At 41.9% G+C, this 15,089-nt stretch overlaps 1 protein-coding gene and 8 non-coding genes across 14 annotated transcripts in view; all 9 read left to right on the top strand.

The window, feature by feature from the left end:
* The first annotated feature begins 501 nt into the window (after window positions 1-501).
* trnah-gug lies at window positions 502-573 on the top strand. Its single transcript has one exon. It is a non-coding gene; the product is annotated as a tRNA-His (tRNA).
* A 259-nt stretch (window positions 574-832) lies between these two features.
* Window positions 833-904, top strand: trnah-gug. Its single transcript has one exon. It is a non-coding gene; the product is annotated as a tRNA-His (tRNA).
* A 1,002-nt stretch (window positions 905-1,906) lies between these two features.
* Window positions 1,907-1,978, top strand: trnah-gug. The gene has a single exon. It is a non-coding gene; the product is annotated as a tRNA-His (tRNA).
* A 535-nt stretch (window positions 1,979-2,513) lies between these two features.
* trnah-gug lies at window positions 2,514-2,585 on the top strand. The gene has a single exon. It is a non-coding gene; the product is annotated as a tRNA-His (tRNA).
* A 1,932-nt stretch (window positions 2,586-4,517) lies between these two features.
* Window positions 4,518-4,589, top strand: trnah-gug. Its single transcript has one exon. It is a non-coding gene; the product is annotated as a tRNA-His (tRNA).
* An 804-nt stretch (window positions 4,590-5,393) lies between these two features.
* trnah-gug lies at window positions 5,394-5,465 on the top strand. Its single transcript has one exon. It is a non-coding gene; the product is annotated as a tRNA-His (tRNA).
* A 540-nt stretch (window positions 5,466-6,005) lies between these two features.
* trnah-gug lies at window positions 6,006-6,077 on the top strand. Its single transcript has one exon. It is a non-coding gene; the product is annotated as a tRNA-His (tRNA).
* Window positions 6,078-6,676: 599 nt separating this feature from the next.
* trnah-gug lies at window positions 6,677-6,748 on the top strand. The gene has a single exon. It is a non-coding gene; the product is annotated as a tRNA-His (tRNA).
* A 4,189-nt stretch (window positions 6,749-10,937) lies between these two features.
* The window catches only part of ptk2aa (protein tyrosine kinase 2aa), a 66,242-nt gene continuing 62,090 nt past the window's right edge, over window positions 10,938-15,089 (top strand). For 5 of the 6 annotated variants that reach the window (XM_040122321.1, XM_040122319.1, XM_040122320.1 and 2 more), the window contains exon 1: window positions 10,938-11,074. The gene's annotated coding sequence lies outside the window, so the exon portion shown is untranslated. Of the gene's footprint in view, window positions 11,075-11,169; window positions 11,391-15,089 lie in introns of those variants that run through there. The other variant, XM_040122318.1, reaches the window with a different exon arrangement.

Below are 15,089 nucleotides of genomic sequence, written 5' to 3'. Positions count from 1 at the left end.
AGAAACAGGGATTATGAAGGTGTGGCTGGATGCGATTAGAGTCGACTACAAGAAGAGTTAGGGTCAGATGCAAGGCGGACTTGATGTTGTGATTTAAGTCCAGCCTTAACATGGATTTTATATAGTATAATATTGCTTTATCTAAATATAGTAAGGCTGACCCCTGTCCGTTATGACTATGTTGTCCGATGGTCCCCCAGGTCTCTCTTGGTAGTATTATTAAAAATGAAGTAAATACTGTGTGAAATAGTAATCTAACCAACTACTTTTTTTAAATCCATAAATAAAGAGCTACTTAATTTAGTTTGCTGTCAGTGGACTACAAGCAAAGTCTGACTTAGGTTACCAGTACCTCGATGAGCTTATAGTGCCAAACCCAACATAGCCTGTGGGCTTCAGCTCGCAGGTCTTCAGAGATGTGTAGATAGGGGCCACGTATGAAGACCGGTCTAACCTTCTTTGTGTCTATGTTCGACCGGTTTCCGCCAGGCTCGGTGGCCAGCCGTGATCGTATAGTGGTTAGTACTCTGCGTTGTGGCCGCAGCAACCCCGGTTCGAATCCGGGTCACGGCAGCCCGTCGCCAGTTTTAAATCAAATTGTGAGGACGAGATCCGTGTGCGGGCAAGTTCACCGCCTTCGCGCAGCTGTCTTATTGGAAAAAGAGGCTGTCTTCTCTCTCAACCTTTCTGCATTTCTGCCAATCATGCAGCCTATTAATTAACGAGCATTCCTATCGAGTAACGCCGAGGCTGCACTGATAGAATCGAGACACAGCCAGCCTGTAAGCCTTGTTTATGTTTGTCAGTGTGCTGGACCGCGAACCCACGGCCAGCCGTGATCGTATAGTGGTTAGTACTCTGCGTTGTGGCCGCAGCAACCCCGGTTCGAATCCGGGTCACGGCAGCCTGCTCCTTTCCTTTTCTTAATGAAATACACTGATACCCTGGACTAAGAGTGGTGACAGTCGCAGACAGGTTTAATACATGAGGCCTGTTTAAAAAATCCTAATGGCAACTTGTTTTAAGAGGGAGAGAGTAGGAAGAAACGGTTCCACTTTCTGATAAGGGACCATTCAGGAAGGTTTTAGCTGAATGGCTCTATTACTGGTCTATAAATCGTTTTCCTAATGCATTATAGAACAGCTAAGTCTTACCAAGGACAACTTTTGGGTTGCCAGGTTGCAGAAAATCCTTCTCCAGCACTACTCTTCGTTTTTCAGGGTAGCTAATTAATTCGTTAGGGAGACCCCTCCAATGGCCCGTTTGAGACTTCACCCTCTGGAAAAAGGCTGAGGGACATCTGCACAAAAAAACACTTATAAACAGTTTATTAACATTTATAACTACAGACTCAATGGATTACTGTAGAATCAATTTCACCCTTATTAATGATTTATTAACATTTATAGGTGAATCAATTCTGCTGATGGCTTATTACAAATGGCTCGGAGGGGTCCTCCTAATGAATGTAAGTGCTAGCACAGGATCATGCTGGAGGAGGACCTTTCACAACCTTGCAACCCAATAGTTTTTGTTATTAATTGCTTATAACTCATCTATAAAGCATTACTAATCTATTTATCAGCCATTAAAACAGCTACCAGTTATAGTTTATAAATTCTTTCTAAATGGTACTTTATCAGAAACTGGGTACCGACAAAATGACAGAAAGGGCATCCAGTCAGTGTTTTCTTCATCATAACTGTTGCCTACCAAAACCTCATCCTGTACCTTTCAAGTATCCAGTGTTACAGCAAACATAGACTACAGCTTTTCTGTATCTATATGTTGTATGAAATGTATTGATTAACCGCTGTTAATCAATTAATCACAGAGTGACACCTATACTGGTAGAATTGATAAGCATCAATTATGTCCTCTTTAGATATCTGTGTGGTTGTGGCCAGCCGTGATCGTATAGTGGTTAGTACTCTGCGTTGTGGCCGCAGCAACCCCGGTTCGAATCCGGGTCACGGCACTCTGCTTGTTTTGTCAGGAATACATTCAATGAAAGAGAGATACACCGAAATAAGAGTGGGGATGGTTGCAGACCAGTGTAATATAATGTTATGCTTTGCAAGAGAGTCTATCGGATAGGATAAATAAAGCAAACATTATAAATGTGTGTATTTAATTAAGAATGATATTATAAGGATATAGCCTCTCATCACCTATTAAATAGACAACTATTATAATTGAATAATAATTATATATAATAAATTGATGATGCACACTTAATTAAAAGCACAATTGAATAGTGTCATCATTTAGATGCGAAATAAGCAAATGTGTCAAACTAATACAATTATAAACAAAAAATTGACAACACATTAAAAAGCACAGCGCAAACGTTAGAGGAATGTTTAAGTCATGGAAAATATTTTGAGGCTTGTTTTTGAAAAACTCTAAGTTTGTGATGATTGTAGATGCACTCCAGAAGTTATTTCATAGATAGTGGCTCAGTCAGAACAACAGGGTAAGTTGGAGGTTATCACCGCAGTGTTGCATAACAGGCCGTGATCGTATAGTGGTTAGTACTCTGCGTTGTGGCCGCAGCAACCCCGGTTCGAATCCGGGTCACGGCAGCCTCCTCTGAATGGTGACCTACTCAAAATTACTTTTTAGGAAGCTTTTCTTAAGGTTACATTTTTTTGAAATGTTCTATGAAGGTTATTTTTGCGGAACCTTCTGAGAGACTTTAGGGAACATACCCTGAAAGTTCTCTTAAATTTGCAGTTTTCTGCAACCTTCAGTGAACGTTCTTAAAACAATTTCTGAAGGTTATTTTTGTGGAAGCTTCAGAGAACCTTGGGTGAAGAGTCCCTCAGGGTTCTCTTAAGGTTACATTTTTTGCAACCTTCAGCGAACCTTTAGTGCCCAACGTTGCTGATTTTCACACCCCATTGTTCATTTGAGTTACTGTCACTTTCTATAAATTACATTTAAGCGTATCTCTTGCGTGGTATGTGATATTGTATGAACGGGGCATGTGAGAGTGGGTGGCCAGCCATGATCGTATAGTGGTTAGTACTCTGCGTTGTGGCCGCAGCAACCCCAGTTCAAATCCGGGTCACGGCAACCTGATCTAAAGGATGACCCCCCTGCTTCTTAAAGTTATTTTTTAGGAAACTTTCCCTGAAGCTTTTCTTTAGGTTACATTTTTTTTTAAATGTTCTATAAAGGTTGTTTTTGTGGAAACTTCAGAAAACCTTGAGGGAACATTCACCGGAGGTTCTCTTAAAGCTACATTTTTTTGCGCTCTTTAGCAAACCTTTAGGGAAGGTTCCCCAAAGGTTCCCTAGAATTTCTTTGTTAACAAAAGCAAATAATAATGTTACAATAGATTATATCCACTTGTAGTGCACCTTCAGTCTTGGAGGTTGCCTTGGCAAGGAAACTGATTGACATGGGAGGGTTGTCAGCTAATGTAGCTCACCAGGACCTTCGACACTGTAACTACTAGCCCATGTACTCACTCTGTATCTCCCTTTCAACAGCTGACATCCACCCTGCATCATCTCCTCTTGGTTTGCACATCCAACACCTCCAAAGCTCACAACACACATCCATGTATTGCTCTAATGCCCAACATTGCTGATTTTCACACCCCATTGTTCATTTGAGTTACTGTCAGTTTCCATAAATTACATTTAAGTGTATCTCTTGCGTGGACTCTAAACATTTCACAGTCCCTGAGTCAGTTTGTGACACACTGTATTCCTCATCATTCGTGCTGGCAGTTAGAGCTTTAAATTAAGGTAGCTACTTTGGGTTAGATCATACCAGTTTTCATAACTCAGATTATTTGCCAAAAAGTTCACTTGATTCACCAAACAATCATTTCTGTAAGATGTGATATTGTATGAAAGGGGCATGCACGAGTGGGTGGCCAGCCGTGATCGTATAGTGGTTAGTACTCTGCGTTGTGGCCGCAGCAACCCCGGTTCAAATCCGTTTGAACCGGGGGTTTAGGCTTACTTAAGAGAAGCACACTGAAAGAAAAAGAGCTGCTCTTAAATAAGAGTGGAGGATGGTTGCAGACCAGTGTAATATAATGTTATGCTTTGCAAGACAGTCTATTGGATAGGATAAATACATTATGGGCTTTATCTGTGCGTGTTTAATTAAAAATGATGTAATAATCATATAGACTCTCATCACCTATTAAATAGACAACAACTATTATAATCACATAATATTAATATATAATAAATTGATGATGCACACTTATTTAAAAGCACATCAAAAAGTGTCATCATTTAGATGCGAAATAAGCAAATGTGTCAAACTAATACAATTAAAAACAAAACATTGACAACACATGAAAAGGCACAGCGCAAACCTTAGAGGAATGTTTAAGTCAAGGAAAATATTTTGAGGCCTGTTTTTAAAAATATCTAAGTTTGTGCCGATTGTAGATGCACTCCAGAAGTTATTTCATAGATAGTTGCTCAGTCAGAACAAGAGGGTAAATTGGAGGTTATCACTGCAGTGTTGCCCCCTCTCCAGCGTAACAGGCCGTGATCGTATAGTGGTTAGTACTCTGCGTTGTGGCCGCAGCAACCCCGGTTCGAATCCGGGTCACGGCAGCCTGATCTAAAGGGTGACCCCCTTCTTAAAGTTACTTTTTAGGAAACTTTCCCTGAAGCTCTTCTTAAGGTTACATTTTTTTGAAACGTTCTATGAAGGTTATTTTTGCGGAACCTTCTGAGAGCCTTTAGGGAACATACCCTGAAGGTTTTCTTAAAGCTACATTTTTTGCAACCTTCAGCAAACCTTTAGGGAAGGTTTCCCAAAGGTTCCCTAGAATTTCTTTGTTGACAAAAGCAAATAATAATGTTACAATAGATTATATCCTCTTGTAGTGCACCTTCAGTCTTGGAGGTAGCCTTGGCCAGGAAACTGATTGACATGGGAGGGTTGTCAGCTAATGTAGCTCACCAGGACCTTCGACACTGTAACTATTAGCCCATGTACTCACTCTGTATCTCCCTTTCAACAGCTGACATCCACCCTGCATCATCTCCTCTTGGTTTGCACATCCAACACCTCCAAAGCTCACGACACACATCCATGTATTGCTCTAATGCCCAACATTGCTGATTTTCACACCCCATTGTTCATTTGAGTTACTGTCAGTTTCCATAAATTACATTTAAGCGTATCTCTTGCGTGGACTCTCTCCATTTCACAGTCCCTGAGTCAGTTTGTGACACAGTGTATTCCTCATCATTCGTGCTGGCAGTTAGAGCTTTAAATTAAGGTAGCTACTTTGGGTTAGATCATACCAGTTTTCATAACTGAGACTATTTACCAAAAAAATTCACTTGATTCACCAAACAATTCTGTGAGATGTGAAATTGATGAAAGGGGCATGCGCGAGTGGGTGGTCAGCCGTGATCGTATAGTGGTTAGTACTCTGCGTTGTGGCCGCAGCAACCCCGGTTCGAATCCGGGTCACGGCAGTTTAGGCTTACTTAAGAGAAACACACTAAAAGAAAAAGAGCTGTTCTTAAATAAGAGTGGGGATGGTTGCAGACCAGTGTAATATAATGTTATGCTTTGCAAGATGTCCTATCTATCGGATAGGACAAATAAAGCAAACATTATAAATGTGTGTATTTAATTAAGAATGATATAATAAGGATATAGCCTCTCATCACCTATTAAATAGACAACTATTATAATTGAATAATAATTATATATAACAAATTGATGATGCACACTTAATTAAAAGCACAATTGAAAAGTGTCATAATTTAGATGCAAAATAAGCAAATGTGTCAAACTAATACAATTATAAACAAAAAACTGGCAACATATTACAAGGCACAGCGCAAACGTTAGAGGAATGTTTAAGTCATGGAAAATATTTTGAGGCTTGTTTTTGAAAAACTCTAAGTTTGTGATGATTGTAGATGCACTCCAGAAGTTATTTCATAGATAGTGGCTCAGTCAGAACAACAGGGTAAGTTGGAGGTTATCACCGCAGTGTTGCATAACAGGCCGTGATCGTATAGTGGTTAGTACTCTGCGTTGTGGCCGCAGCAACCCCGGTTCGAATCCGGGTCACGGCAGCCTCCTCTGAATGGTGACCTACTCAAAATTACTTTTTAGGAAGCTTTTCTTAAGGTTACATTTTTTTGAAATGTTCTATGAAGGTTATTTTTGCGGAACCTTCTGAGAGACTTTAGGGAACATACCCTGAAAGTTCTCTTAAATTTGCAGTTTTCTGCAACCTTCAGTGAACGTTCTTAAAACAATCTCTGAAGGTTATTTTTGTGGAAGCTTCAGAGAACCTTGGGTGAAGAGTCCCTCAGGGTTCTCTTAAGGTTACATTTTTTGCAACCTTCAGCGAACCTTTGGTGCCCAACGTTGCTGATTTTCACACCCCATTGTTCATTTGAGTTACTGTCAGTTTCCATAAATTACATTTAAGCGTATCTCTTGCGTGGACTCTCTCCATTTCACAGTCCCTGAGTCAGTTTGTGACACAGTGTATTCCTCATCATTTGTGCTGGCAGTTAGAGCTTTAAATTAAGGTAGCTACTGTGGGTTAGATCCTACCAGTTTTCATAACTAAGATTATTTGCCAGAAAATCCACTTGATTCACCAAACAATCAATTCTGTAAGATGTGATATTGTATGAACGGGGCATGTGAGAGTGGGCAGCCAGCCGTGATCGTATAGTGGTTAGTACTCTGCGTTGTGGCCGCAGCAACCCCGGTTCGAATCCGGGTCACGGCAGTCTATTCTAAAGAGGAGTTGAGTTAATAATAGGATGCTTGTGCACAGATGCAGAGAGTTTGTTAGCTGGCTTACATCATCTACTGGTCTTTTTGTAGTTACTTGAATCACAAACCTTGACTTAAGTCATTTAGTCTTCTATGAACAAAATCTGTTAAATGTTTAAAGGGGAAAAAGTAAAATAATCTTGAACTCTCAATTAATCCAAAATAAATATTTGCGTCTTTTGTAGCTGATTTGTTGCCCAGAACACACTCAACAATGTAAAGGCCTACTGTGACTTCAATTTAGCCAAAATGACTGATTCTATATATACTTTAGAAACTGCACAGGTCACCTTAGACAATTTTTAGACTGACATCTGTCCAATTAAGAAAATCTGATTTTGATCCTGCAGTCTGAACTGGCTGATGACAGATCTATGAATAGTATGCAAAAGTTGGTTTATAGATGTCTTTTCAAAGTCTTCAAGTGTGTTTTTGACTTAAACATTTTGAATTTTTGTGACTGAAATCTTGACAAATACAACCTTGCGGTCTAATTTACAGGCAGCTGAAAAACTAAAGGAAAAACCTGAATAAAGGAGTGGAGATGCTTAGCAAATGCATTTGTTTTTCCACACAGGTGCATTGCATGGTACAATTAAGCAGTAACATCCAATCATATTGAACATTTTGATATTCTATTCTATTTGTTCTATTAATTATTTCTCTGAAATGAGAAAATGAGTTGTCTGATAAGAAATGGTTTTCATATCAATCCATTACAATGTACAGCTGTTTCTTCTAGCATTCTCTTCAACCTGCAGTGGTTATTTTCCTTTTTCCCCCCCCCTGTTTAGTGTTGTATATTTTTCTACTGTTTTGATCCTGTACGTTGGATTCTGCTTTCCTTGCCGGGTGAGTCTTACAGTGTTTGCTGCTGCGAGGACTCATCCTCGGTTAAGCAATCAATACGCTTCAGCACTTAAACTGAAAAGTAATACCTCAGATATGGGCAGCAGGCGAGGTGCATTTTATGACTGTGAACTCCAGTACTGAGACACAGGGTTCACTTTGATGTTCCTTCCACTAGAGGGTGCCAGTTGCAGTGATTTTTCTCCGTCAGAGAAGGAGGGGGGGGGGGGGGGTCCTTTGCAGCAGACTACCTGCCTGAGTGACTCACTCAATGCTTCAGCCTGACCTAATGCATCACGTTACTGGGGCCCGCAGTGTAATCACTGACCAGCTGTTGCGCCTCTTTTTCAAACTCCGGGCTGGAGTATGTGGACTGGACTGGTCCGCGGGAGTTTCAGCAGAGTGGTGCGAACAGAAATCCACTGGAATGGACCGAGCATAGGGAATTATAATGAAGAGAGAACAAGATGGGAAGTGCCAAGATCCAGATCAGCGCTACCAAACGGTCCACATCTGAGATGAAACGTCTATCGTGTTGTCAGAGCCTGTCCTTTAAAATACTGCAGCTATTTGTTGAACGCGTTAAATCGTGCCATACTGCTGTAAAGAGTAAACAAGTGACTTATTTCTTAACGGCTGGGGCGATCAAATCAATCAGACGGATACACCAAGGGACACCGATGGGGCTGAGATCTGGTGGTTTTGTATGAAGGCTGGACTATTGCTTTCATACTAGGCATAGTAGGTTAGCTTTCACACGACGCCACTCACAAGAAAAAAAAACATCAACAACAAAAAGCAGCTCATGTAGGAGATGGTATCAATACTAGCAGGCCTGTGCAACATTTCAAAGCCAAATTTGGAAATGAATAAGAGTCTAATGATGTTAGCTGTTGCTGGTGTTACTCTCAAGCATTTTTCTTTTATTTTTATAGCTATCTGAGGTTGCAAACAACCTTAGCTTAATTATCAAGGTTCATACTGTAGACCTATGTATTTTTGATGCTCTTAATAAAGTTCTTATGGTTGAGTATTCATTCAGCTCCACAACTACCTGACAGTAAACTGTCAACGCATAGATAATAGGTCTAATCTAACAATGCCAATCCCCCCCAAAGAAAAACAAGCAGCACAGAGCAGGGCCGAAATGCCAAAAAAAAAGGCCACGTTACAGGCCTGCACCTGTACTACACACCCTGCGCCTATACCGTACCAATCGTAACTAACGCTCTATTTCGTATAGGCTTCGCCCCTTAAGGCTATCGGATATGGTTTCTGCCTCACTGGTTCCATCCGGTCCCACAGACACGAACACACCTACTTCAATCGTCGAATCAATAATCACTCCATGCCCAGCCACTGCGTCACGCGCAATGGCGCACCACAAGGCCCCATATGCGCCTGAGTGGCGTAACACCGAAGGGTGAAACATTCTCTCCGATGGGGCGAAAGGCCGGGAACAATCAAGCCTGCTGTTGCGTGGGAGTTGAGACGAAGGTTACGCACTGTTACAGTCCGGCGAGGAGCAGAGTAGGAGGACAAGTGACTCTCCGTGCGCCGAGCGCACATCAAAACAGCCAATATAAATCACCCTGACAAAACGCTCAGTACAGACTGAGTCATGGATAAGCGCCAGACACCCCGCAGATAAAAACGGATGAAAGAGCAGGGGGAAGACCGAGAAGCTGCAGCCTAAATGTCTCCCACTGGCATTCCTCCATGTAAAGCCATGGCGGGTGAATTTCCCCTGGTGGAGAGCGCGCTTATACTCGCCGGGGGATGCGTCCCAGAGAGACACGCCTGTAAAATAGCTTCAAACAGCCAGGGTGACAGGCGCTGCCAGGGGCTTCCGCCGAGAATGCTCTCTGTGGTGCGCACACGGGCGCTGGGAATGGTGAAATTCAGCCATGCGCGCAAATATAGCAGGATAGCGCGCGCACCGGGCAGACGAGATGAGACACGGCAGCGTCCCCGGAGTTGTGAGGAGGAGGAAAGAATCCATCCAAAGTTATCGGTCCTGATCTGAGGGAGCCAGTGATGCTGTTAGGCATACAGAGTCAGGTCAGGGCGTAAAGTAGTCGAGCTGCCATCCCCTTGAATCTTGAGGCACGAAGGGGCCACAGAGAGGGCAGATGAGTCACTGACTCTCTTTGCAGATATCAGAGTCGACAGCAGAGCCGCTTTGGCAGAAAGAACCTTAAACGAAACCCGATCCAGAGGTTTCGAAGGAGGCTCTAACCAGTGCATGTAAAACCAGTGCTAAATCCCACTATGGGACAAGAGAGCGAGACACTGGCCTGTGTCTCCGTACGCCTTTTGGGAAACTTGTTTTTTTTTTTTATCAGTGGGTGACTAAACACCGATCTGTCACCAAAGCCCTCAATGACAGGACGAAATTGCGGCAGGGTATGTTCAAAACAGTGGCGGAGGCCGAATCCCTATCAACCAACAGCTGGAGGAAAGCGAGCATGCGAGGCAGGGGGACGTGCGCGGTGGGCGTCCAAGCCCTTTCCCGGGCAGCAGTGCTGAAAAGCCGCCCATGTGGCCGCGTAAGACAGAGCTCTTGCGCCCTGGATGGTGCGCACATATGGCACTTGGAAAAAGCGCAAATTTAAGGATTATTAGGAGGAGAAGGAGCAGTCATTTTGACCCACTATAATTGCCTTTTAAATGATTAGATTATCATATTCAGGTATTATTTTACCGAAAAAAGCTCTATAAACACTGCTTCAAGCGACATAACACTACAATCTGGAATAGCAGCTATATTTTACATGAGAGGAAATCTGTATTTAAACAGACAAGGGTGAATACCTGATCTCAGAGGTAATTATAATCCAAAACTAAAACACATGTTATTCTGCAACGGGTCACCCTGCACAATCAGTGCGTTTACTTTTGATTCTTATATTTTGATGTTATTACTTTTGTACGCCAGTGAAATGTTGAATGCGTGACTTGTCTTCCACCACAGGTGTCGGAATGAACAGAATGAATAGCACGACTTCCCTCACTATAGTATAATTACCCACTAATAACATCTAAAGCATCTACACATCCATTCATTCATGGGTTGCCCGCAGCAAGGATTTCCTCACAGGGAGTAGTTTGCTCTCGCTCTCTCTCTCTCTCTCTCGCTCCCTGCGTGTGTGTGTGTGTGTGTGTGTGTGTGTCGCTCCCTGCAGCAGCCATATTGGAATGCTGGATGTGGAGAGGGGAAGCAGGAACAGGCGACGAGAGGGAGAGGGAGAGGGAGAGGGAAAGAGCGCGGGGTGGGGGGGGGGGGGAGATAGACGGGAGCGAAAAAACGCTATCTGTAGCTACTCCCAGCTCCACGGCTGATATTACGGATTATTTACCGACTTTTAACTGCTCCCGCCGCCGGCAAAGTCAACGCAAACCCCTCGGACGTCCCCGGGAACAAGTCAACGTGAGTGATGTTGTGTTTTCGGGGCTGTTTCAAGAGCTAAAAGAAAAATTATGGGATGCGGTTGGTTTAACGTTCGTCCTGGCTGGCGTTAGCAGTTTCCTCTCTTCGCTATCGGAACTAATTTATCATTTATTCGCTCCAGGTTAATCGGGGAACAACTGACAAGGTTAGCTTAGCTTTACAGCAGCGTAAACCACGTCGTAGTTTTCCCTTTAGCAAACTTGGAGCGGTTGAAAAGAAGAGTGACCTACTGCCACCAAACTCGTCGCCACAGTCACATGGAGTGAATGTGGAGTAAGGTTAACTTTAACCTACGGTAGGCTAAATGATTGTACCGGATTAACCCACATTTTACTCCCTAAATCTACGCCCGAGGTGTTTGTTTGTCCCCTGTCTCACTTACTCAAGACTGTCTGGCAACCTCGATTTGCCTGAACTTACTGAACTCTTCCTTTCTACCTCAGTGGACCAGCTATGTTTCATTTTCTCATTTAACTATAACGTGAAGACTTGAGTTAACCTAACCACTTGACCCAGTTATGTGGGGCTATTTACTACGTGACTGTGTTAATTGATTTGGTGTATGATATGATGCCTGCGGTCACTCCAGTATAGATGATCAGGTGCATATTTATTATGCAGAAGTGAACATTCACACATTTATTATCGCAAATTAGACCTGAAACAGTTAGTCAGATAATCTATCAGCCAATCCATCAGCAATTTATTTGTTCAGCTTTTTTTTTTTCTTCTCAATTATTTGCCTGTTCCAGCTATTTGAATGCCAGGCTATGCTGCTTTACTCAGTATTATTTAATTATCGAATATTTTTGCGTTTTGGACTGTTGTCCAGACAAAACAAGACATTTGAATACATCGCAAATGGCTGTCAGAACTTTGTTATTGAGTGAACAATTATTTTAAAAAATGGGTCCATGGAAAACACATACTATGATAACATAAACAAAATGCATCTCTCAAGATAAGCAGACACTCAAAAGGGTCAATGTGGGTCAGAGAAACAGGGTGCTCTGTGTTCTGCATTTTCCTAACTGTAAGGGGCTGTGGTGCTGATCCTGGTTTGCCTCTACTTCATATTCTAGAGCCAAGAAAGTGCTAATAAATTGCAGTATCCTGAGGCCACTGAGGCTTCAGACTTACAGTATACTAATAGGAGTGCCGTTATGCACACTTATATATCTGCACTTCTGTGGACAAGCTAAACCTAAACCAGTACTTTGTGTACTGATGTGATCTACGATTTGAGTATAGAAAGTTTCTTTAAGGCCATGGTGTGAATTTTAGATGCACCTGCGTATCATTGTCACAATTTGGTGTATTGTAGGTACAATGTAAATATTCTGTTTTCACCGACAGTTTATTCACTATTTAACTGAGGAATCCTAAATTCATACAGGCTCTTGTTTACTGAAACAAGCAAAAATTGGTGGTCGTGGTGGTGTAATGATATACTCTGGGAAATCCTTGTCGTCTGGTGAGAATAAAGTCTTTGCCAGGATGGTGTCTTGCAGACACTACTTTTTGAACTACAACAAGTTAGCGTTTTAATGCTCTGTCACATATGTTGCTTGTTCAAAACATGTACTGTAGCTCCACTGTAAAACTAAATCTTCTCACTTACTAATTTAAAGGTAATTGGTTGGAATTGACATTCACAGAGCTTTCTGCAGGTTTGAAATACTGTGTCTGAATTAGCAAACCACCAAACAAGCCATCCCAATGCTAATTAGCCTATCCACTTGATGAGCCTGTATTTAGTTCCACTGCGGCTGCATTGATTCAGCTCACTTACCGTGACCAAGTGCTACACCACATGAAAAAAAGTCTTCAACTACAAATTTGTATGCGGAGTGATCACTTTTTGTGGATACTTTGCCAATTTATATAAATAATAGCATTCAACCTTTAAGGGCACTAGATATGAAGATGGTCTGATTTGATCTGACATCATGTGGCTCTGGGAAATTGCTTTTATATTGACCATCTGCTTTAGTTTTTATAGTTTTTTTCTACTTTTACATTACTGTATAAATGTTAATTTAGCAAGCTTTCGTTATAGATGTCAGTAAGTTGGTAGGAAGAAAAGAACACACTTCACAGAGAGTAGAATAAATAGCTTCACCTCTCTGACTCTACTTCCTGTGGCTGGTCTACAGCAGGCTAATACAGGCGTGGCAGTGGGTTGTGTGTGTGTGCGTGTGTTTGCGTGTGTAAATTGCAGAGCAGTGCAGGAGGCCTGTATTTATAGAAACACTTGACTACACTCAGAGATTTTGCAGGAGCAGTCCACTAAATTGCAGAGAGCTCTACTGTTTGTATTCTTTTTTCTCTTTTTCTTTCCTGCAAGATCCTCTGTTTTGGTCCATTTATTACATTTTTTTAATATCTTTGTCCCGTGCAGTTATCTGCTATGTATCCTTCTCAAGTTTTTCTAGTCTATTCTAGACAGACAGGCAGACAGAGACAGAGGAAAAACTGTAGAGAAAGACAAGAGGGTAACAAAGCCAGCAGTCTAGTGTCAGTTGATTGCAGTATGTGGCGTGACTCATAATGACTCTAACTAGTAATAGCATTCAATGCAGACACATACTGTGTGTGCGGAGGTAGTTAAAGGTCCTGAATAAGAGTATGTGTGTCCTTAATATGTGTGTCCCATGAGGAATACATGATACCAAATGAAGTAATTTGTCTGGGGGGGGGGGTGACGACTCTGTACTTGTTTATTTGCAGTTTGAGCATTTTTTAAAAATACGTCTCTAGCTATTTTCCTAGCAACCTTAGTGGCAGTTTTTTTTCCCAGTGATTGGTCACTTCATACCTACTGTATAAATACATGCAGCTGTGAGGGGGTCTAAGCTGTTTTCTCACATCCTCCAAGAATGTATGAATGCTATTTGCAAACTCACTTCAGGAAGGAAATTAACATGAACAGTTGAACTGGGCAAATGGGGTTTTTTGTTTTGCACCAAGCTTCAATTGGAAGTTTAACATTGTGTGTGTATATTGTGTCTGTGTATGTGTGCACTTGTGCGTGTGTTTGTGCAAGTGCTAGCATGTATGTGATGTATGTTCGTGTCCTGACTTTATAAATTTAGCTTATTTCTTCTGTCAAACTCATTCCCTTGCATCCTCCTGCATGTGGTTTCAGCTGTGAAGGAAAATGAATGCGTGTGTGTGTGGGGGGGGTTTGCAGACAGGAGGCTGAATGAAGGTCCATTCCCTTCTGGATTGGTTGCATTCAGGAAGTAGCCCCCACACCCTTCCATACACACACACAGTCACAGAGCACTTACTGTACATCCTAAAACATGCTGTGTCCCTCAGGAGCTGAAAGGAAAACGCCTTCTTCCTCTCAGCAGCAGCAGCAATACTACTCAGGCCTCTCTAAGTCTTTGTGTGTGTGCGTGTGCGTGTGTGTGTGTGTGTGTGTGTGCGTGTGTTTGTAAGTTTGTGCATGTTTGTTTGTGTGTTGCTGTACTGTGATAATGACTGTGTTTACCCAAGATAACTTGAATAAACATTGTCTTGTTTTTTTCGCTTGAAAATGTCTTTGTACTCCTTAAAAGTCGGTTTAGAAATATGTGTGTGCATTCTTGTGGGTGCATTTGTGCGTTTGCTAATTGAGGTGGAATTTTACTATAAGACAGGATGGACACCTGCCATCCGCATTTCTGTGACTGTATGTGTATTTGTTGCCTCAGCAAGAGTGTGACTATATTATATACATTTTTATAAGTGGATCGGCTAGCGGCCATGATGTGACCGAATCATATTAAGTATAGTTTTCTTCATCAGTATGATCATAAAATTCAGTGTTTCTTCTATCATTTACATTAAATCAGTTACAATGGAGCTTAATTTACTTTAAATTAAAATGAGTTCCACACAGTGAGCTACACACATTTTAAAGTTGGGAGAGAGAGAGAGAGAGCACTTGTATGGGTTCAGTACTCGATAGTGGCAGATGCCATGAGTTGAGGTTTTTGGAGAATGT

This window comes from Xiphias gladius, chromosome 24, assembly GCF_016859285.1.
Source record: "Xiphias gladius isolate SHS-SW01 ecotype Sanya breed wild chromosome 24, ASM1685928v1, whole genome shotgun sequence".
In the NCBI taxonomy this organism is placed as follows: Eukaryota; Metazoa; Chordata; class Actinopteri; order Istiophoriformes; family Xiphiidae; genus Xiphias; species Xiphias gladius.
The sequence above is the reverse complement of the archived record's forward strand: the minus strand, read 5'-3'. Positions and strand labels throughout refer to the sequence as shown.